The sequence below is a fragment of the Lissotriton helveticus genome, chromosome 3_1, assembly GCF_964261635.1.
Source record: "Lissotriton helveticus chromosome 3_1, aLisHel1.1, whole genome shotgun sequence".
Lineage (NCBI taxonomy): Eukaryota > Metazoa > Chordata > Amphibia > Caudata > Salamandridae > Lissotriton > Lissotriton helveticus.
The window spans coordinates 773,842,500-773,865,403 of record NC_136061.1 but is presented as its reverse complement, the minus strand read 5'-3'; positions in this window follow the sequence as shown (position 1 = coordinate 773,865,403).

The following is a 22,904-nucleotide window of genomic DNA, read 5'->3' as shown; positions in this document are numbered from 1 at the left end:
GAAGTATAATTGCTTTAATACAGTATTTGGTACTTCATTCATTTCTTAATTCTTAAAATTCTGATCAAGAACTTTGAGTTTTTAGTCAATGAAATGAATTCAAATTCTCAGAGCCAGGATGCAAGTGAGAACTCAAATCATTAACCACCTATTGTTGCTACAACTGCTGAGGTTCATGTGATAAGGTCCTCTGATGTTTTGCCAGATAACCCCCCCCTTTAATTGAGAAATTCTGGAGGGATTACTTTTGCTGTTACCACAGCGATATCCTCCAAACGGAGTTTTTCACCACAGCATGCTGTGCTGGACCTTAGGGTGCATGCAAACAGGTGGGCATATGTTGTGCCCCCCTGAATGCATCCCCATGGCAGCGGGGGCATTGGGGCTCTGTAGGGCTGTGTTTGCTTCCTCACCACCAGACTTTTTCATGGCAGGCTCACTGCCATGAAAAGGCTGGTTGTAGAGAAACTCCTTATATACTTGGTGAACTGCGGTGGGCCGCCTTGCATATTATATATCTCTGTCCACTGCACCACCACCACAGACCGAATTAGGGTTCCCTTGCACAGCTGAAGCAGCTGTGGCTGTCCGAATGGCCGCCTCATAACACGACAGAAGCCCTATGTCACATTACTCCACTCTATGAAAACAATATCAAGTAGGGAACAACAATAAAACTTTACAGTAAAGTACACTTTCCACACCATATTCTACATTCTTTCCAAATTTCATCTACATCTGTTCAGCAATTTTCACACTGCGTCTTTTTAAAATAGACTCTATGACACGACATGCCACTCCACTTCTCTGTACGACACTCCACTCCATGAGACATCACTCCACTCCATGAGATCCAACTCCACTATGTGACACTCCATGCCACCCCATTCTACGACACACCACTCCACTCCACTGCATGAAACGCCACATCACTCTACCATGCAACACACCACTCTACGACATGCCATTCCACTCTACGACCCTCCAATCTAAGACTCTGTACCACACCATTCTATGATACGCCATTTCAAACTACTGTACAACAACCACTCCACTCTATGCCCCTCCGCTGTAAGCTATTCCACTCTACGCAACCCCACTCTATGAAACTACAGTTTGTGCCACTCCACTGTATGCCACTGCACTTTATGCTAATCCACTATACTCAATTCCCCTGAATGGCATTCCACTCTACGCTATTCCACTCTATGCCACTCCACTCTACGCTATTCTACTCTAAGCCACTCCACTCTACACCACTTCAATTTACTCCACTCCACTCTGCCTGTTCAAGCCCATCCCACTTCACTCTCTGATACGGCACTGCATGCCACTCTACTGTGCAGTATTCCACTGTATGCCACTTCACTCTATGTCACTCCACTCTACACTAATTCACTATAGGATGTACTACTTTACACAACTCCACTCTTTGCCACTCCATTCTGCGCCCCTCCACTGTACACCATTCCACTGTACTCCACTCTACACTATTCCACTCTACTGTATGACAGACTAGTTCAATTTCAAATAATTTTACTTCGGTTTTGTAGTAAACCATAAAAGACAGTAAGAGCATAAAACACAGGGAAAGCCAAGAACAAAACCATTTAAATTTTGCAGATTAAAAATAGATTAAGAATCTAGATAAAATCAGTTGTCTTAGCACATTCATACGCCATCAATGCAGTTTATTCTTTCCCAGGGTACATATACCATGAGGCAATAAATCAATAGAAAACTATCATACATATATTAAAACAATTACTTTCCCCACCCTTTTCCTTTGTTTAATTGCTGCAAGTAGAAATTCAACAATGGTTTGACAGATGACTTCAGAATGGAAAAGCTGCGAATGCTACATAGCCTCTTTGCACTTCCTAATCTGCATTTTCCTCAGAAATGTTTTTAGAATGCTTATGGATTGGACAACAAACTACTCACAGAAAAAAAAGAATGTAAAAGCAATTGTAGAACTAGGGATTTGCAAGGACATGGAATCAAATAGACATTAGAGAGATAGGACACCAAGAAGTGAGTCGCTCCAAGCTGAAATTTTGTTACGTAACACCTTTGCCTACAAGGTGCTCTGAGCAGATATGGTTCAATGAAGAGGGAAATACGTAATGGATGATATGCTTCAACTGATTTCTTCCTCATCTCAGCCTCCCATCTTTTCTCTCTTAGGAACTTTGACAAGTCTACTTTCACTAGTGGTTTATCAATACTGGTGATAGACTGTGGAGAATAATGCAAATCCATCTTCCAATTGCTTGCAAGTCTTTCTGAATATGGGTAAGTCATCTAATTCTATGGGCTCCTGACAGGTTAATACAGTCCAACATTACACAGTGTGTAAGAGATGCTTCAAATCTAGACCAGATAGATGGCCAAAGCTAGGTGGGTGCCATCCAAAGTTGATCACCCAAGAAGTGGTAGCCTAGTTCTTCGTGTGCAATAATAGCAGGCACCAGGGGCATAACACAGGCCCCTGCAGCCCCCGAGGTGCGGGGGGGGGCCCTCACCCTCCAGGGGGCCCCGTCAGCACCGCACTTCTGCTGGGGAGCTCTATCTTGAGTCCGGAGGGGGCCCCTTCACTTACCCTGCTGGGGGGCCCCCTCAAGGTTCGTTACGCCACTGGCAGGCACAGTGGTGAGAAGAGACAACAGTCTGCGCAGGAATCTGTTTTTCCCAATCTGTAATTATGAATGATCAGTGTAGCCCCAAATACCCACACCATGTGAAACAAATGGGTCCGTTCTAGATTTCCAAATTCTCAATGCAGTATTCACTGGCATGGACCCTGATTTGCCAAGGCAAATCTAAACAGAAAGGGAGTGGCTAATTCAAAGTGCATTGATCTGACAACTCTCAAATGTTTCTAATGGACCTCTTGTTGAGCAGGACCCCTAGGTATGTAAAAGTAGGGATGTAAAAAGGGGTAATCCTACTTTGGGGCAAGCCAGAAACCATGGTGAAGGATTTAGATGTATTTGTGAAGAGTACCAGTTCAGACATGAAGGATACAAAGGTGACTAGCAATTTCTAGAGCCCCGACCTGTCCTGGCCTTGAGGACACAGTCCGCCTACATCAATATGGGGAGCAGACAGGTGGATCATCTGAGACAGCAGTACGTTTCTCATCGATGTCCTTGATGTAAAAGCTGAATAGGGAAGGGGCAAGTACGCAACCCTGCCAGACACCATTTTTGATCTTATTCAGGGACATACGTAATTTGTGAATTAGCGCCCTTAGATAATAGCATGTTCCACAGCTTAGTCCTAACTATGTTGTCGAAGGCTGCGCTAAGGTCTATAAAGGCCAGCTAAAGACAACCTTTTTTGGCAAGGACGTATTTGGACATAATTAAGTGGAGGTGCAAGCACTGGTCAATGGTACCCAGACTGAGAAATTTGCTTTAGGACATAAACTATAGAGTGAACATAAGCACATCCATTTTTGTCGTTGGACCTACATGTTGTTTAAATCAAGGCAACTTGAAATGTTCCCCTTTACAAATGGTTTTGCCCGTAAGTTTGTTTCTCTGAGAAAATGACCTTTGGTATTTTGCAAGTCGCATTGCTATGCTTTGCACTAACTTAATTTTTTTATTATAAATTCTGTAACCTGATTGATATATGACTAATTAATAACCCTTTGAAACTACACACAAACTATCATTATTGACTAGAATATTTATTTGCATTTCATTTTGTGCCTGTGTTTATGAAGGAGTTCTTTTGGCGAAAATACAGTGGCAAAGAACCATCAACTTGAGAATTGATAATGGCGTAGAAAAGGTAATGGTAAGGATTTGTGCCATATTTACCCAATTTTCCAAACAAGATTACCACAATATTTCCACGCTATCAGCAGGCAAACAGACAGTAGCTTTTACAATTATGACTATGCAGTAATTAACTATAATACCTTTGAATACCCTTAATAGGGCAGTCTAGGAAGGGGTGGGAAGAGGTTCATGATCAAGTCAATAAAGCAGGTCCCTATTTTACTGTACAGCTATAGGGAGATAAACATGAGTTTGTGGTAGATACTGGTGCTACTCATACCTCTCTGGTTCATAATTGCTTTCCTAGGGCTCCCCTTTCAGGAAAATGTAATACATCTTTGGGATTTTCTGGCATCCCCGTTCAGAGCCCTATTTCACAACCACTGAACGATACTATAGGAAAGGGGTCTTCAACCGTTTATATAACAAGAGCTAGTGATCTAAAAGTGAACACCACATCCAAAAGTTTCAGCAGTTGTCACATTGGTGCAATATGCAGGGTTTCCAGCAGTAAAAAAAGGAGCTTTGACAATTTGAACTGATATATTACATGGATAGTACATACAAACCATAGATGCAATAACCCATTATCCAAGATATAAATATATTAGTAAGAAATATCTCCAACTCAAATAAAGGCTTTAATCACATTTTTAAAATTGAACTTACTGACATCAGCTTATGAGTTGTGAAAATACAAAAATGTTTTCTTGAATACATGCTTTTTAATTTTGGTATACATATAAACATTCAACAAAGCAACCGGTTTGACAGTCATAGGCTGGGCTGCACACAGGAGATCTACTCACGGGTACCTGGTGAGCCACTGGTAGCTTATGAGCTACTCGTTGGACACACACCAATACAGAAGAAGGTTGCACATAGACTACAGTGGAATTACTGGATCACTTAGCCTCCTTGGGACATAAAGGCTCTCTTTCTCAATTACAGTATTGTCAGCCGAAGGTTACCTATTTAAGTCATCTCCTGTTGAAGGGGGGTAGGAAGCTGCACCAACATAGGATACGATTGGTGCACAACATGCAGGGACCATGGACTCAATCTGATGTCTGTGCGTTTATTGGAATAACTTTTTTTTGTCGACAATGGATGCCACATTTTTTACTAATTGCAAAACCCCTGCTTGCTTTAACATTAAAGCATGTATGCATGCCGCTTTCTTGGACTAATCAGTGTGAAGCTGCCTTTTTGCAATTTATGTAATGCTTCTGCTTTAGGTAACCCTGATTATAACAAATTTGTGTATGAAAAACATGGTTCCAGCTTGGAAGTTTTAACACAGTCCCATGGGGTAAGGATTAGGCCCTGCATGAATTTCTCCTCCACATTGGACCCGGTTCTGAGTGCTTTGCCAGATTACTGGCGCGCTGTCATCTGCTGCAGCCACTGCGGTAAAGCAATCCAAAATGTATGCTATGGGTCACAATTTGACTGTTATGGTACCACATGCAGTGGACATATTTTTAAACAAAACTCAGATCCAGCACCTGACCAGTGCGCAAATAACTGGGTATGAGTTGACACATTTTGCTCCAAACATCACTCTGAAACTCTGTATTATTTTGAATCCAGCCACTGTACTACTCCTCCCTGAGTCCCAACAATATGAGAAGCATGATTGCATATTAATTACTGAGGAGGAGACTAAGGGATGGGTAGACTTGATATCTGACCCCGAAGAGGAACTGTTCATGGATGGTTCATGTTTCAAACTATACGATGGCACTAGTAACAACAGCTTATGCCATCACTACCTTTAAATCTGTGGTTATGTAAAATACAACAAATGTCGACCCAATATGCATGGTGCTAAGATACAGCTTTAGGAATAAATAGTAAAGTTATTGGATGCATTGATGCTACCAAAAAGAGTTGCCATTGTTAAATGTCGTGCCCACAAATTATTTATAGATGAAATAGGACAGGGAAATGCTTTTGCCAATGAAACAGCTAAACAAACAGCCCAGGCAGAGTATAGTCTGATGGATGGTGTAGGAACAGTTAGATGGATACCAGAAGTGCCTAAGTTCAATCAGACTTTGGATTGAGTTAGGGAAATACAGGAAGAAGCTACTGAGGAAGAGAAGGAAATGTGGAAAAGATATGGGCATCATGATGCAACAGGATGTTGGATAGATCTTTCAGAAAAGCAAAGATGAATGCTTCCAAATTGTTATGTTAATGCTATTGTTACCATGGCCCACAGTCCAGCCCACATCAGTGCTAAAGGAATAGTGGCCACTTTAGATCATGTATAGTTCAATGATTTATTTCTCAAGGTGGCAGAGCCCCATGTCAAAAGATTCATGATATGCGCTACTTATAACACAGGAAAAGGTATCCCCATGTCAACAGGTCAATATGCACCCCAAGATCTACCCTTCGAAGTCTTGCAAACCTTTGAGTTGGTTATGGGGAGCCAGCAAATGTATAGGGTGTAGAAGATCAAAGAAATTCTCTGACACTGAATATACTTTGCATGTCGTTTACTGTAACCAATTGGCAAAATATTTGCGTTTGATCCATTCACAGGTGAAGGCCAGTCTCCCTCCTCATCTTGAAGGTCGAGGTCACAACCTGAGGCCTAGAGACAGTGTCTTCACCAACCACTTACAGAAGAAGTCCAGCCTTGAGCCACACTAGAAGCGTCCAGTGCAAGTTCTCCTCACCACTCAGACTGCTGTTAAATGCACAGGGGCTGGATCCATGGCAGTCATGTAAACAAAGCACCCTTTCCTTTGTGTTACGATCAATGGGTGAAGGATGAAATATTTAACTTTGAATGTGAACAAATTCCCCAGCAACTGCCATTTGGGAATGGCGATCTCTTGATACATGGTGAGGTGGTGCCATTGGAAGAAGAACTTGCTGCCATAATACCTGACCCAGACAAGCAGACTCTGTTTGAGCATCCTGACATTGTTCAGCCCAATACAATTTGCAGCCATGGGCCGAAAAGAACTATAGACTAATAAAAGAAGAAACTACCTCTAGGGAGGTAGCAACCCATGTCTGTCTTTAAGACCCCCAACGTGCAGCCTTTTACATAAGCTTGCCAGGGAGGCTTTGAAGCAAAAGACACTGGGGACTTAATGGTCTTTGATGGTATAGTGAGGGAATTTTGGAAAATGTTGATTACATCACTCTGATTCTGGCTGATCATTAAACTACCCTTTGTTTCCTTGGTAACTAAACAACAAATACGTGTAGGAAGAGGAAGGAAAGGTAAGAAACAACAAAGGTTGAATATAAGGACCAGTATAAGGAACTGTATTAGGTGTTCTTCTAAAACAGGTATTTGTATATAGATTAGGTTGAAATGGGTAGAATTGTGCACCTGCCATTAAGGCCCTTTGCTAAGGTGTTATCTGACCTTTTAGGAGAAAGAGAAGTATGTGCCCCACATACCCCAGCAAAAATCTGGCAGTTTTGGACTAAAAGGAGGAAAATAGGGATACTTATAAGTTCTCTATTGCTAGTATTGGGTATTTTTGGGCCTATTTTGGTGGCATGAAACATATTACCCTGTACATAGCCTAGTGCATCCTATTCCCACCGCATCTGAACATTATCACTTCCCCTTGTCCCCTCATGAGGATTTGCACTGCCAAACGTATAAAATTAATACATTTGTTCAAATATTACATAAAAAGCTCCTAGCGTTAATTTAGTCATACAAAAACTTCATGGCTTAGCTGCTAAAATATACCAGGACAACGGAGATTGCACTTGGTCATGATGGTTTTGAGGTTTGAGGTTGGAAGCTGTTCACTATAGTGTTAATAAGTGGGAGCAGTTATTGTAGGGTTATGTCTATGCATAAATTGTCTCCCAATGAGTTGTCAATGTGCCAGTCATTCTACAGACCTGCACCTCCTTCTATTCACAAGACAAATGCCATGCTGATGCAACAAAAGCACATATCTGATTTAATGAATATTGAGATTATATAAGCCATAAATGTATGAGCTTTTCGTTCAATGGCCAAAAGAGAAATTTGCTTTAAGAAATGGACTATAGAGTGAATATAAGTGCATCCATTTTTGTCTGTGGGCCTACATGTTGTTTAAATCAAAGCAACTTGAATTTTTCCACTTCACATATGGTTTTGCCCTTAAGTTTGTTTCTCTGAGAAAAAGACCTTTGGTATTTTTCAACTGACTGACATGCGGGAAAAATGACCGTTGGACCTTAATTTACTGACATGTAACTAATAAGACATGGCTTGGTAGTTCGAACTGGACTGTTCCCATGAGGCACAGGGTCAGAGCTGATTTGCATATAGCCAGTGTCTAACCCAGGGTGGTGTGGAGTGCAATAAAACGATGGATTTAGGCCCAGATCCTTGTACTGGGGTGAATGTATGACATTGTTCTATATTCTGTCCATCAACTGTGTTTTTTGCAATTATTACCCCGAGTGGGCTGGGTATGCTCAGACGTGAGTCCTAGGGTCTCCACACCACTGGAGTCAAGCTATCCAGGCTGATGAAGGCTGATAGCCAAAAACCGGTCCTTGGATGCTTGATTCCGGTCTGGGAAAGACATGGCTTGGTAGTTCGGACTGGACTGTTCCCATGAGGCACAGGGTCAGAGCTGATTTGCATATAGCCAGTGTCTAACCCAGGGTGGTGTGGAGTGCAAAAAAACGATGGATTTAGGCCCAGATCCTTGTACTTGGGTGAATGTATGACATTGTTCTACATTCTGTCCATCAACTGTGTTCTTTGCATGTAACTAATAACCACAGAACTAGGAGAAGGTTTTATCACTGATGCTTAACGCTTATCTTGTAGGGTGAACATTGTTCCCACCACAGGCTGGCATGAGGAATTTCCACTACTAAGCAAATTTGTATGAAGTGATGTAACCCTGCTTTCAGTTTCGTATAAATATGGCAGGCTAAGTTTCGATCTTTGTCCAGTCTGCACAGGCCTTCATAAGTGCTGTGTTGTATATTGCTGCCACTAAGCACAATAAATGGCTTTGTTTAAGCTTGCCTCCAACTTCTCGCACTTTAACCCCTTCCATGCTCATGACGAGCTCAGCTCGTCATGCAGTACAGTGCTCCTGTGCTCATGACAAGCTGAGCTCGTCATGATCACACCCGTTTTTATTGCTGTCCAGCACAGCAGGGGAAAATCTCTAGCAGGGATTTGGTTAAATTTAGATGGACAGAGTGGTATTATCCAGAGCTTAAAAGTGCGCTTTCCACAAGACCAGATCTGAAGCCGTATTGTACTGGAGTTATGATGTTCTTCTCAGGAGCCCAACATTCAAGCTTACCCTGCCCAGAATTTTGGGCATAGCATCTATTTAATTTATGGGCTGGTAACAATGGGGAAAGCTCCTATCTCCTTCTTGAAAATCAGAACTATGATCGCCCTTGAACAGGATTTTGTAGGGCTGACCAGGCACACACTGGTAAATAGCCTCGCCTATAAGATACCCCAAAATGTCAGATTGCCCTTAAACATGTCAGCTGGAACACCTTCTGGCCTTATTACATGGACATCTGTTTATTGCTGAGGTGACTTCCTTAGCACTAAAAAGTAAGTCCTCACTGCTACCCGTGTTACTTAGTGCAGCCTCACTAGGACAGTCAAGAACAAGAGTGTCATGTGAATCATATAACTTGGTAAAGTGGCTTACCAAGGCATTTTCTGGAATGTCTGTGTCAATGCTCTGGGATGAACTTGGGGGAAGAAAGATGCATTTACTATCTTCCAGAAAAGAGCAGAATCTTTGCTGACAGATGCTAAAATCAGCTGCTGTCAGTCTCCACTCCTGAGTGTGTATTTTCTCTCCTTTATTGCTATTTTATGAAGTTTCCTTCATCTATTAATTTCATCCTGGTCTATTGGAGACCTTTTTATTGCTTCAATGACACTGGAGTGAGTTTGGGTGCAGGATGTGTCAAACTACTTATTTGGTTTTGGAAGCCTGCCATTGTTTTGGAGCTCAGAGATAGGAGGATGCCCGCTTACATATTTCAGTACGCACCTATAACTGAGTAAGGATCAGAGCCCTGATTAAGACAGATATCAAAATTGTCATTCTTTGTGACCCTTAGCTGACTGAAAGAAGGGTCGGCTCTTTTTCGTGATGCCATGGTGTTGGATCATTTATTGCTAATAAGATTGCAGAGAGCACTATGAGCAAACCACCAGATTTCACATTATTGACAGGGGTTATAAAAGATAGAGATGGCAGTCACCTCATGGCCAAAATGTATAAGGCAGTGATCTCCATGCTTCCTAGTCGTGACATGGGTGTGAGGGCGGCGTGGGAACATGACCTTGGTCACCCAATCACAGATATGCAATCGGCGGGTGCTGTACCCAGATTCGCAGGGTATACCCCAACCACCGGCAACAGTTGTTTCATTTCAAATTCCGGTGGAGGGCACATATGTCAAAGCGGTACAAAAGGGGGTGGTGATGGACGGAGCATCTGAACCAATCAAACACTCACACCCAGTCAAAAGATCTGGGTTTGATCCATCACCGTTCTTTAGCCCACTCTGCCACCCCAGTTCAGACATGGCTATATGCAAATCAGTCTGACCCTGTGCCTCATGGGAACAGTCCAGCCCGAACTGCCAAGCCATGCCTTCCCTGGACCGTAAACAAGCTTCCGAGGACCGGTTTCTGGCATTACAGCCGTCTTCAGCCGGATTGCTTGAATCCAGTGGCAAAGTGAGCAAGGGACTCACGTCTGAGCATACCCTGCCACACTTATGGTGGCCAAAGCGGTACAAAAGGGGGTGGTGATGGACGGAGCATCTGAACCAATCAAACACTCACACCCAGTCAAAAGATCTGGGTTTGATCCATCACTGTTCTTTAGCCCACTCTGCCACCCCAGTTCAGACATGGCTATATGCAAATCAGTCTGACCCTGTGCCTCATGGGAACAGTATATGTCACCCAGTAAAATGCATCTCATAGATCCTTCTCATCTCAACACATGTTTGAGATGTGGCTGCCTGGATGCTGATTTTGCACACATAACTTAGACGTGTTCCAAGATTGTGACTTATTGGCAGACAGTCTTTGTGGAACTTTAACGTAGAGTCGAGATGGTGGTCACTTCCTCACCCCTAATGGCACTATTGGGTTATATATATAACCTTCCTAGAGCTAAACAACGCTTTATCACCATAGCGCACCTGATTGCAATCGCTTTTGTATGGGGTAGCAAATGTGCCCCCACACGGCAGGATTGGTTACGTAGTATGACGTACTGCAACACCATGAGCGAAATGTACGCACAACTGCAACCACCGACAGCACGCTCCGTTGATATATGGCAACCTTTCAAAAATTATTTATTGTTGACAAGGGAGGGGGCAGACGCCACAACACAATCCCAACATAATGGTGCGGTGGTGTAATAGATATGGGGGCGCTGGGCACTGCCATACCCCCACAAAATCCGTAGACACCTGCTGTTACTCTTCGCATCAGGGCACACATTGTAATAGTAATTTTGCACCCTCTGTTGGCCTAGGTGTTAGTGTAAACAGACCTGGCAATGCGTTTCATTGCATTATTATATGCTGTAAATTATGACATGCACTGATCTTTTGGGTTATAATGCCATGTGCAGTGTAATTGTGTACTTTTGCCATCCTTTTTTGGATTTTCAATAAAACTTTATAAATGAAAAATTGTTTTTTAAAAGGGTCTGCCTCCACATCCTGTCATCTCCTCAGAGCCCACCCATTTTGGTTCAATTAATCGGCCCAGACAGTACATGCTGTGTTACAGGCAAGCCTACACAGAGGCTTAGGGCAAAGGGGTTATGATTGCTCAGAATAGTAGGCATAACTTGAACCCCACTCTCCCTTCCCACCCAGCTCTTTGAAAGTGCAACAAAGTCAATCATAGAACCATTACCTCTCCCTGTGTACATTGCCCGTCTCCACAACTCATTAGCAACCAAGTCAGTAATAAGCATTAGATCATAGCTTTTAAGCAGCAGGTCCAATCTGTCTGCATAAAAGTAATGGGAGAGGTTACAATCAATATCCACTGAGATAGAGCAGGGTCTCATATTAAAGTTCCCTCCCCACAATATGACATGGTCTTGAGTCAAGCCTGCTGTCACCACGTCTAGAGCAGAAGTAAGTGAATCAATAACTTGTACATTATTAGTTGCAAAGTTGTTATGATGAAAATGTACAAGTACCACTTGGGGACATTTGGCCAGAACAAACAGATAACCTGGAAGGAAGGAGAAGCAACATAACATTTTAATATAGTCACTCCCAATGTAAAACTTATGATAGTCATAAGTCACCCACTGTGGTGACCGTATGAGGATTTCAAGTGAACACTAAGGGCCCGATTACAATGCGCGCTGAAGCGGCTCCAACCATTGGTCGGAGCCCTTCAGCTCGCATCGTAATCAGCTGATGTGATTCCTTTCCGACCGACCCATTTTGATGGGGTCAGTCAGAAGAGAATCCGAATCAGATTTCTGAATGGCCTCCTACAGGCTCGGAGAGCTGATCTGCTATTCGGAAAGCCTTCAGTAATCCCTCGGCCAGCTCTTTATTTATTTATTTACTTTATTTAGGAGTCTTATATAGCACTTGCCTGACCCAAAGGTATCGGAGCGCTTTACAACATTTGTGAAATGACTGTAGACTATACACAAAGTTGTAACAGTAAACACAGTGCTACGAGACGGGTCCTTTGTCGGCATATGTCATGTAGCATTCGAATGCACAGTAGTAGCAGTAGTCATAGTAGTAAGGGGTGTAGGGTGCGGGTGAAGAGTAATAGGCTGTGGGAAGTTGTTCTTATGAAAGTGATTGGATCCTCAGTAGGGTGCGGTTCCATTTTGTGGGTCCGTTGTCACTTTAAGATCGCTCAATTAAGAAAGAGCACTTTGAGCTGGATTTTGATTTTTTTGAAGGAAGGGTTAGTCTTGATGTTCCAAATTTTGGGTGTATTTCCATAGAAAAGCAAGATAAGTTCTTTGTGGGTTTTCAGGAGGATAAGTAGAAGAGTGGTGGTGCTCCTGAGATTTCTTGTCTGCCCTGCTTTATTGAGTTTGAAGGCTAGATAGGAGTGTTTGCCAGTGTGCAGAGCTATGTGGGTGAGACAGGCAGCTCTGGAGTTAGCACACATTTCTATTGGGGGCCAATTTAGCTCTGAGAGCGTGGGAGATAAGTTTGAATTTCTTTACTCAAGTCACCATTCTGGCTGATGCATTTAGGGTTGATCTGAGAGGAGAAAGGTGTGATTTTGCCGTGCCTGTGAGGCTGGCATTCCCGTAGTCTAATCTGGATAGCACGAGGGATTGTGTGGCTTGCTTAAGGTCTTTTTGAGGGATGAAGGGTTTGATTTTGTTAAGTAGTTTTAAGTTGAAGAAAGCACATCTTGCGGTGTTCGTGATGTGTTTGTGTCAAGTACCTGTAACCAGAACTGTAGTTTCCACAGGAGCAGATGAATATATCCACAATCCCCTACTCCACTACAGCGAGCTGATCAACGCTCACTAGTAGCCAAGAGAGGAAAAGGGGATTGGGAAGAAAAAGAGAGACTGCCACTGGATTCGTTCTGGTCTTGGCTTGCTCTGCTCTCCTGGCTGATGCCTGCAGAAGATAACTTATTATAACAATACCACAAGGAAATTGTCTATAACTCTACAACTTTTGCTAATTCTAAGTTACCTGGCTGTATCCCAGTGGTTGCCACTCTCTAGTTAAATTGAGGAGTCTGACCTGTCTCCTTCTGTGTTAGGTGGTGTCTCATTTCAGGTAGGAAATCTGCAACACAAGAACTAATGTATCATCTGCAGTATTTCAGGAAACACTTGGTTTTCTTATTTCCTCTAAAATATACCTGTATGTTATCCTCCTATCTATTTATTCTTGAAATTATCATGCTATTCCTAGTTGTCTAATTCGCTTTTCTTTTGTGTTCTTTTCTTTATTATAGGAGCAGACTGCAGTTCCAAAGGTTGGTAAGTGCAATTATATATATATATACTCAGCTCACTATTCTAAATTCTAACAGTATCCGGATAAATTCAGGACTTCAGCCACTCAGCCGTGTAAGGATTATTATTAGTCAGGGATATGTGATAATCATGCTCACTACCCTTACTGTCATACCACTTAGGTATTGAAATTTCCACAATGAACAGTGGGAGGAAAAGCGTAAAACCGATAACGTGCGCCATTGATAATTGGTTGTAATAACTAAGAAACTACGGAGCCCACAATGCCTCATAATGGCAACAGTGGAGTCTCGGTATAAATAAGTAGAAATCAATGAAGGACTTGTAATGCTACCGTGAACAGGAACTGTAAAGTTCGAAACGCGCAGGAGTGCAAGATGGAAATGGGTTAATAAACCAGCTTTTTTAAATCGTTCAGGAGGAGTGCGGCGTGATTATTGTTTTTGCTAAAACATAAAATTTCAGGCGTGTCCTTATCCTTCCGCCAGCACCAGCTTACTGTTGCGCCCCCCGCTGAGGACATTTGCGTGTACATATATATATATATATATATATATATATATATATATATATATATATATATATATATATATATATATATATATATATATATATATATATATATATATATATATATATATATATATATATATATAATTATATCTACTTGCTACTTGGTGCTCCTGAGAACTAATTGTCAATAGTTCTTAATTAGACTGAAGGCTCCGGGAAATAGTTTAGTCACTCCTTGACTCTTGTTATGCTGGTGACTTGTCGTTTGGGGTGAAGGTCTCTAGTACACTGTCCTTCACTCCTACACATGTAATGCTGAGAAAAGTTCTAGAAAAGCAGATAACGCTCTACTCTTCTGCTTGAACACTGCTTAACTTCAAAATATGTATAGTCATATCCTTGTACTCTAGCCTTGCCACTGAATATTAGAGGGTCACTTACTTGCTTTATTCAGAAAAGGAAAACAACCCCTTTATTATTATTTATTTTGTGTACTTATAAAGCGCAACCTATCACCCAGAGGGCATCCTTTATAGAATGAATGGCGTAACCTCACAAGAAAGGGAAAACCCCCATTTAGCTGTACGCTGCTGAAAACCTCCCAAACTCCTTCTTCTGCCTGGGAAAAGACGCAATTGAAGAAGTGCCTTCAATAATGAGCTCAAAGCTCTGAAATCTCCAAAAATGGGTCTGTAGAATCGTGAATTGCAGCGGGAATATCAGAAACGCTGCCGCCTCACGGCAAACTTCAGTTGAAGTGCGTCGCGCTCTTTGAGCGTGAGCGCGAACACAGCTGCGCTTGGAGCACTGGGGAAACACTAGAATGGCAACCTAAATTACAAATCAGGACGGCTATCATGGATGATCCCATCTGTATTGGTAGTTATATACGCAGCCACAATAAGAGTAGAACCAAAGGAATGGCTCTACGAAGTCTCCTATAAAGGTAACCACACCTCCCATTACAGACTCGATGTCTTTCAGGCCCTTTAGATGCCTTGACCTGACCAATCCAGACAATTTGAGCATGTCATGGTTAGGGTCCAGGGTGATTTCCAGTGATTTCAGTTAAGAGCATCAATTGACGTTATCCATTCCATGATTCGGGGGGGCTGTTCTTTGTTGGCTATGAGGAGGATTTCCGTATTGTCTTGGTTGAGTTTCAGAGGGTTTTGGGACCGCCATTTTTGTACTTCTATTAGGGTTTCATTGAGTCTTTGTATGTCCGCTATGGTTGAGGTTTTAATATAGATCTACATAAAGGTGGACGGGTATGTTGGCTTTTTTGAGGATGGTGGTGAGTGGCTCCATGTAAATGTTGAACAGTGTGGGAGAGAGAACTGATGCTTGGGGAACGCCTCTGTTTATGGGGTGTAGGTCAGACGTGAAGTTTCGGATTCTTTGTTAGCGGTTTTGCAGGAAGGAGGTAAACCATTGTAGGACCACCCCTTCTGCTCCTACTCTTTCTCGGAGTATGTTGATGAGTAGTTTGTGGTCAACTGTGTTGAAGGCTGCCGAAAGGTCCAGGAGTATAAGTAGTCAGCATCGGTCCTTGTCAAGTGATTTGTGGACGTCATCAATGACATTCAGGGTGTCTGTCTCTGTGCTGCATCCTTTTCTAAAGCCTGATTGGTGAGGGTCGGGGATGACGTTGTTGTCCATGTGATGGGTGAGTTGACGGAGAACACATTTTTCTAGTATTTTGGCTAAGAATGGGAGATTGGAGACAGGCCTGAAGTTGTTGAAATCGTTTGGGCCAGCGCCTGCTTTTTTCAGTAAGGGTGTTACTTGACCGATTTTGAGGCAGTCAGGCATGATTCCAGTTTTCAGCGAGCTGTTGATAATCTTTGACCATAGTGGGGCAAGGGAGAGTTTGGGTTTTTTAGCCAGTTGTGTAGGGTGAGGGTCTTCAACGTGTGGAGAGGGTTTGGATCGGGTGGTTGATTCAATAATTTTAGCTTCGGTGATGAGTTTGAAAGTTTTCTAGTTGTTTGCAGATTGACTGAGTGGGTTCATGCCTTCTCTATAGGGGGGCGGACCTTCATTGGGGAGTCGGAGGCGATCCTTTAGAGAGAGCTCAATCTTTAATATTTTTTCATCAAAGAAATTGTCAATTTTGTCACATAGGTCTTTGGAGGCCGGAATTGCAGAGGGTGGTGGTTTGGATGTTTGCTGTCTAATGATATTGAAGAGTTCTTTGGGGCGATTTTTTGCATTATTTATGATGTGCTTTTTATAATTACAACATTCCTTTTTGAGTTTATCAAGGTGGGTTGTCGATGGGTTGTTGTTGCACCAAATTCTTTCTGGCACTCTTAGTTTTCTTCTTTCTGAGTTTAAGTCAGTGTTAAACCACGATCTCGATGGAATGTTCTTGATCTTTTTTTTGTTGGTTTCAAGGGAGCTATTTGGTCCAGAATGGCGGCAATAGACGCATTGTACTGTGAGGTAAGTTCTGTTGTGGACCTGTCGCATGCGATGGAGGGGAGTGTACTTAACCTTTCTTCTAGTTCTTCAAGGGGGATCTGGCTCAGGTTTCTCCTCCAGTGAAAGTGTTCATTTGTGTGAGGCAGTCGCGAGGTCTTTTGATTAATATGGAAAAGAATGATATGGTGGTCTGACCAGTCAACAGGGAGGGTACAGTCGATGGTGATTAAGTCTTCGTGATCTATGATGGCGTCTAGAATTGAGCCTTTGTTGTGTGGTTTGTTCAGTGCAGTGTTGGATCAGATTGTTATTGTGAAGAAGCTCATTTACAGTTTGTATCACCTGGTTGTTTACCTCATTCCAGTGAGGATTTTGGTCTCCTAGTATTAGGTTGTTCACGTCTGAGAATTAGCAGTGTGTTAATAGGTCGGCAAGAGGTGGCAGTGAAGCGTTTTGTTGTCTGTCTTCATGGTGGCGGTTAGGTATTCTAATGAGGTGTATTTCAAGGAGTCTGTTTCTGTTATAGAGATGTTACTCTTATGTATGATTGCGGTCCCCCCACCTCGCTGGTTCCTACTGTCTTTATTAATGATTGAGAACCCTGGGGGGACAAGTATATCAAAGATGGGGGGGTGAGGATTCGTTCAAACAGGTTTCTGTGATGAAGGTGATGTCTATGTCGTGGGTTAGGATGGTTTCTGCCAGTTATGTTGCATGTTTGTTCGCAGATCTGCAGTTAATGAGCATGCAGTTAGTCGTCCTCTTGTTATTGAGTTTCTCTTCGAGGGAGCCATGGGAATATTAGTGAGATGAGCTGGAGGTTTTACCGTTCGTGGGGCGGTATGGTCTCTACTGAATCCAATGATTGGATCACGAAGCTGGGGGCGACAGTAGGAGTTACTTTATAGGATTCTGCGAGATCACTTGCCTCTTTCATGGACATTACCGCACTAGTTCTTTTGGGTCTGTGCAGCTGGTTCCTGAGGGGGGATTGTGTTCTAATTGAGTCATTGGGCCTTGTGATGGTATGGGTGTTTTGTTAGGGTGCCTGTGTGTGTGGGGGTGGGCGTTGGGTAGTGTGAGTGGTGCGGTTAGATAATTTCTAGCTGGTATTCCAGTTGTGCCAATCTATGGGCTGTATTCATGGCGGAAGGTGTAGGGGAGGTAGTTATCGGTGTGTCCAGGGCATGGCCATCTATGGAAGGGGGCCACTTGACGGTGTTTCGGGATGGGGAGACCTTATATTTGTGGGTGTGGCTCATTGTGCTTCTGATATCTATGTGGTTCTTGGGGGAGGTCGTGGGGGTGAGTTGTGGCAGATTGTTTCGGGAATTGTGTGTCGACTTCAATGGGTTTAGTGCAGGTAGGGAGTTCGGAGCTGTTGTCTGCGGGCCGGTTTCCTTGGTTATTAACTGGGAGTAGTGTCGTGTGGGGGGGAGGAGAGGGAGAGGCTGGAAGAGGACTGAAGTGTGTCATCTTGGATGAGCCTTGTGTTTGACGTGGCTAATAGGGATGAGTTGTGCGGGTTGGGGGAGAAGTTGGAGGGGATTAGGGAGCTTGGTTGGTGGGTTGGGTTTGGATCGAAGGATTATTTGATAGCTTACCAGGGATGGTTGGCTCGAGGATAGGGTTACGTTCGAGTGGGAGCGGAGTAAGTGAGTGAAGGCGATGCACAGAGTGGAGAAGAGGGAGTCAAATGTGTCCAGGTTGGCATTGTGACTTGGATCAGAATAGTGCCATTGCTGTATATGGTCGCAAAGGTGTTGCCATTTCGTGTCAGGTGGTTAGATATTAGTTTGCAGCTGAGCGGAGTGCTTGTCGACTTAGAGATGTGGAGGTGGGATCTGAGGATGGAGTTCCATCCCTCAGGATTTTGGGTGCGGAAAATAAGATCCATTTTCTGCATGCCTTTTGAGGCGCAATGGTATATGTATGCAAATAGTGTTTCTTGGTACTGTCTTATCAGCCTGTGTTTAAAATTTCTTTTCGCTTTAGGTGAGAGGTCGGGAGGGTAGATGATGGAAAAGGAGTTCAGGCCATGGATTTTTAAGCCATACGCTGAGTATGCTCGGAGGGGGGTAAGACTGTCCTGTGTCCTTTTTGTTCTGTTGTGTGGGGGCATTGTTGTGCTCTTGAGGACTAGAAGTCAAGGGAATAGTAGGTGCTTTCTGCGATAGATGTTAATTTTCACAAGACATTTGTGGAGGCCTGCCTACCGTTCATCCAGCTGGGTTCGACTTAAAGGTGTGCTGCATTAGGTGGCAGACTCTTTCTGGACAGTGTTCTGTCTGTTACTAGTTGTTGCTTGCGCCCGTTTTGTCGGGTTGGCATAAGGGTTAATTAAAAAGCTCCATTTTCTACCTTGACAGTCCCCAACTTACATTGAGGCAGTAAGATTTTTCACGCTTGCAGGTCCGCAGTGCTCTAATTTTGCTTGTTTAGGGACTATGATACATTGGCTGTTTGTGGTTTTTAGATATTTTGATTGTTAGTTCTTTCTATTTGTATCTCAGTGTCATGGCATGCAATGGTGCCTGAGGTGGCCGATGGCTGTGCTAGATTGAATAATTAGGCTACCCTCTCAGAGGAAAAGGACGTTGTCATCAGTGTGCCTGGACTCAGGCATCCACCATTTTATGATCAGGCACCCGGGAAGACAATGTTGGAGCTAAAGTAAATTCTGGAGCATTTATTCTTTTGTTAGCCTCACTGGCTGTTGGTGTACGCTGGGGTTTAGATATAGCCGCTCCTTACATTTGCAAGATCCAGCTTGGTTTTACTGCTCGGTCAGGCAAGGTCTTCGGTATGCTTGGCCCCGTGTGGCAGCCATTTGGGACAGGCTTCAAGGATGTTAGAATCGTATGGCTTGGTAGTAAGGCATCACATTCATTTAGTAGGATTTATAAAAGTAAAGTAAAATATTTTTTATTGAATGCCTGGTGACTGCTACTCATGCTAGGCACATTAGGACTGCGGGTGACGATTATCGCTAGTGTTCCTGGCCCTGTGTGCCCGCCATTTTGGAGTCAGGCCTCTAGGATGATTCAATTGCAGGATTACAATTGAGGGTCAACCATCATTTGGCTGGATTGATAAATCGTTATATGCCTGGTGACCGCTGCTCGCGCTGGTCACATCAGGACTGTGGGTGTTGTTATTGCCGGTGTGCCTGGACCCGCTGCGCTGCAACTTTAGGGTAGGGCACCCCGTAGCGTTTTACCAGAGCTCTTTACGGCAAAGGGATGATGATGGCAGATGCCGACACAGAAAGGCTTTGAGAATCTGTCTTTGGGGTCCCCCAGCAGGGCCCCCTTGGGTGCAAGGCTGCCGGATGGTGTCCCCCTGTTGACCACTCCATCCGGTGGGTGGCAGGCACCCTGAGGTGCATGCCATGGGGTGCAGGGATAAACTGTACCCCATTCCTTTTGGAATGCATGCCCCCATTGTAAAGTATAAAATTGTGACAGAACAGGGTTCAGAAGCATTCCTACTTGCTGGGCTGGTACCGACAACAGAGGTCATTCGGTTTGAAGTTGCCAGCAAATTTCGGACATACTCCGGTCCGTTCGACATTGGAATCGGCCCCTAAGTGGAAACCATCCAGATGTAAATTAGTTTGGATCCAAATTTCCTAGTGACAGATGATTTGTTGGGCATTGATTAATGACAGCCATGGTTTATCCATAATCTTCCCTCCAATGCCTATGATAGTCCAAAAAGCTGTGTTCAGATTGGAGCACAGAGATCCAGAGTTATTTGCGGTGGGTTAATCCAATTATTGAGAGAGGAACTGGTGACACTTGTATGATTTGCAAAGTACATACTTGGAACAGCAAGGCCATCCTTGGGCAGAGGAGAAAGAAGAAGGAGACAATGTTTAGAGTGCTTTGTTCATGACCACTTGCAGCAGTGGTGGACTTGGGGGAGCTCACCGGGTTATCAAATGGAGCTATGGCAGGAATGGCATATATATATTCAGACTATGCAGTGGTGTGTGGGAAGACCTCTGGTGGCAAAGCAGTCAATCAAGGAAATGAGACTGCTCAACTCTACATCACTCAAGCCAAGCAAAACTGGTAAACTTGGGGATGCGTGCAAATGCTGCTGTTCCCTACTTATTGCCACAATATTAAAGTGGTAAGAGAAAAGGAAATGTATCTCTATTTTTTTAAAGTTTATAGAGTACTGAGCTAGTACCTAAAATGCACCACAATAGTTACAGAAACAAAAGAAACTAAAAATGTCAAATACCCTATAGTATACTATGTTAGTGAAACATAGGGTAGTTCAGTGTTTTTTCTTCATTTTCTTAACAAATGTAAGGGTTTTAAAAACTTTACTTTGGGGAGGGTGGTATTTATTAGGTAATACTGCAGTAACAAATTGACAATACATTGTAGTACACTAAGGGCCTTATTTATGAGGCCTTGGAACACTTTTGCGCCGCAGTTGGATCACTTTTTGTGCACCATGTTGCACCCTATTTACAAAGTGATGCATCTAAGCAGATGCATCACTTTGTGAAGCCCTGGGTGACATTATACCTTTGTAAGGGATACTGTATGCAAGGTGGGCTTTCCCCCGTAGCCTCGTAGAAATTGTGCAGTGAAATCTATCAGAGATCACTGCGCTACTTCTAGGACGCCACTGCGTCAAAATCTTAAACCCGCCTAATAGCAGGCATAGGACTGATGGAGGCATATTTAACATGGGACTTGCCCATGTGTAATAACATGTTGCTGGAGTTGTATTGTGAAACACTGAAGCAGAATACCTTCGAGATTAAACAGAACAGCATCCACACTGCACTGTTCCGGAAAACCACATCAGGTAACAGTATTCTCCTCGCCCTCAGCAGCTACCCGGAGACGCTCAAATGGAGCATTCCCTTTGCAGAGCTGCTGAGAGCAAAGAGAAACTGCAATACTGATGAAGCTTTTACACCTGAAAGGGAAAGCATGCTTGACAGATTCAGAGAGAGGGGCTCTCCCATTTGGGTTCAGAAGAAGGCCAAGGAGAAAGTAGGAGACGTCAGTAGAACACAAACACTAGCAGGCAAAGTTCCCTCTGAGGGGGAGAAAGAAGGAGAGGACAATAGAATAATTCTCTTATATCACTCTGACGTCAACAACGTCAAATGCATTCTAGTCAAAAACTGGGATATACTGAAATGCAACAACACTATAGGAGGGATGATACAAGAAAGCATGCAGCAGGAACCTTAAGGACATGCTTGTCACTAGATATAAAACCAACAATGTACACAGTCTTCAGGGATTTTTTCCCTGCGGACATTGTAAAGCGCGCAAACACAGCATGTACTGCAAAGAATTCACTCTAGGTACACACAAAAAGGTCATTACCCAATTCCTTACCTGCAGCACCACATTTGTCATTTATGCTATTGAATGTTCCTGTAAACATTGGTACATTGGCAGCTCCACCTTGATGGCCAAAAAACGGGTTCTCAAGCACATGAGGGCTATAACGAACTTCCCAAGTATCCCGTTGCCAGACACTACCAAGCCAAGCATTTCTCAGATTGCTCGTCCCCTGAGCTACTTCATCCTCGAACAGATCCGAATGACCCTGGGGGGGAGGGGGGGGTTACCTTACTCTCAGATTAAGGCAAAGGGAATCAAATTATATAGTGGACTTTTAGACTAAGATCCTGGGCGGGTTAAATCAAGATGAGGAATAAGCCATACACCTCAGGTTAAAGTAGTTGGCTTCACAATTTTTCCTCCAGACCTGCCATTTACCTGTTATTTCTTCTGTTTATCTCTCCTGATTCCCAGGGTTAGAATGTTGGTGTATTTGACTCACACGTTTTTATTCCTTCATTAATTCCAGAAGTGCATTAGGAACTGTATCATTATTATGACCCATGAACTCTGTGTGGTCCTTTGGTTTTAATAATATGTATTTTTCTGTTTCCTTTGCAGGAAGGAAGGAAGGGGCTCATTTCACTAAGTACCATGAGCACAGGCCACATAACCTTTTCTTCATTTTTACCTCACCTGGTTGTTTCGTCACATGGTTATCGGATATGAGTAATGGGAGGCGGAGCTCCTCCTGTCAACTTCTTGCTGTGACATTCCATCTTGGTTGGTAATGCTGTATTTTTACTTTTTAGTGGAATCACATACCTGCGGTTAGGCACACCATAGGACCTGTA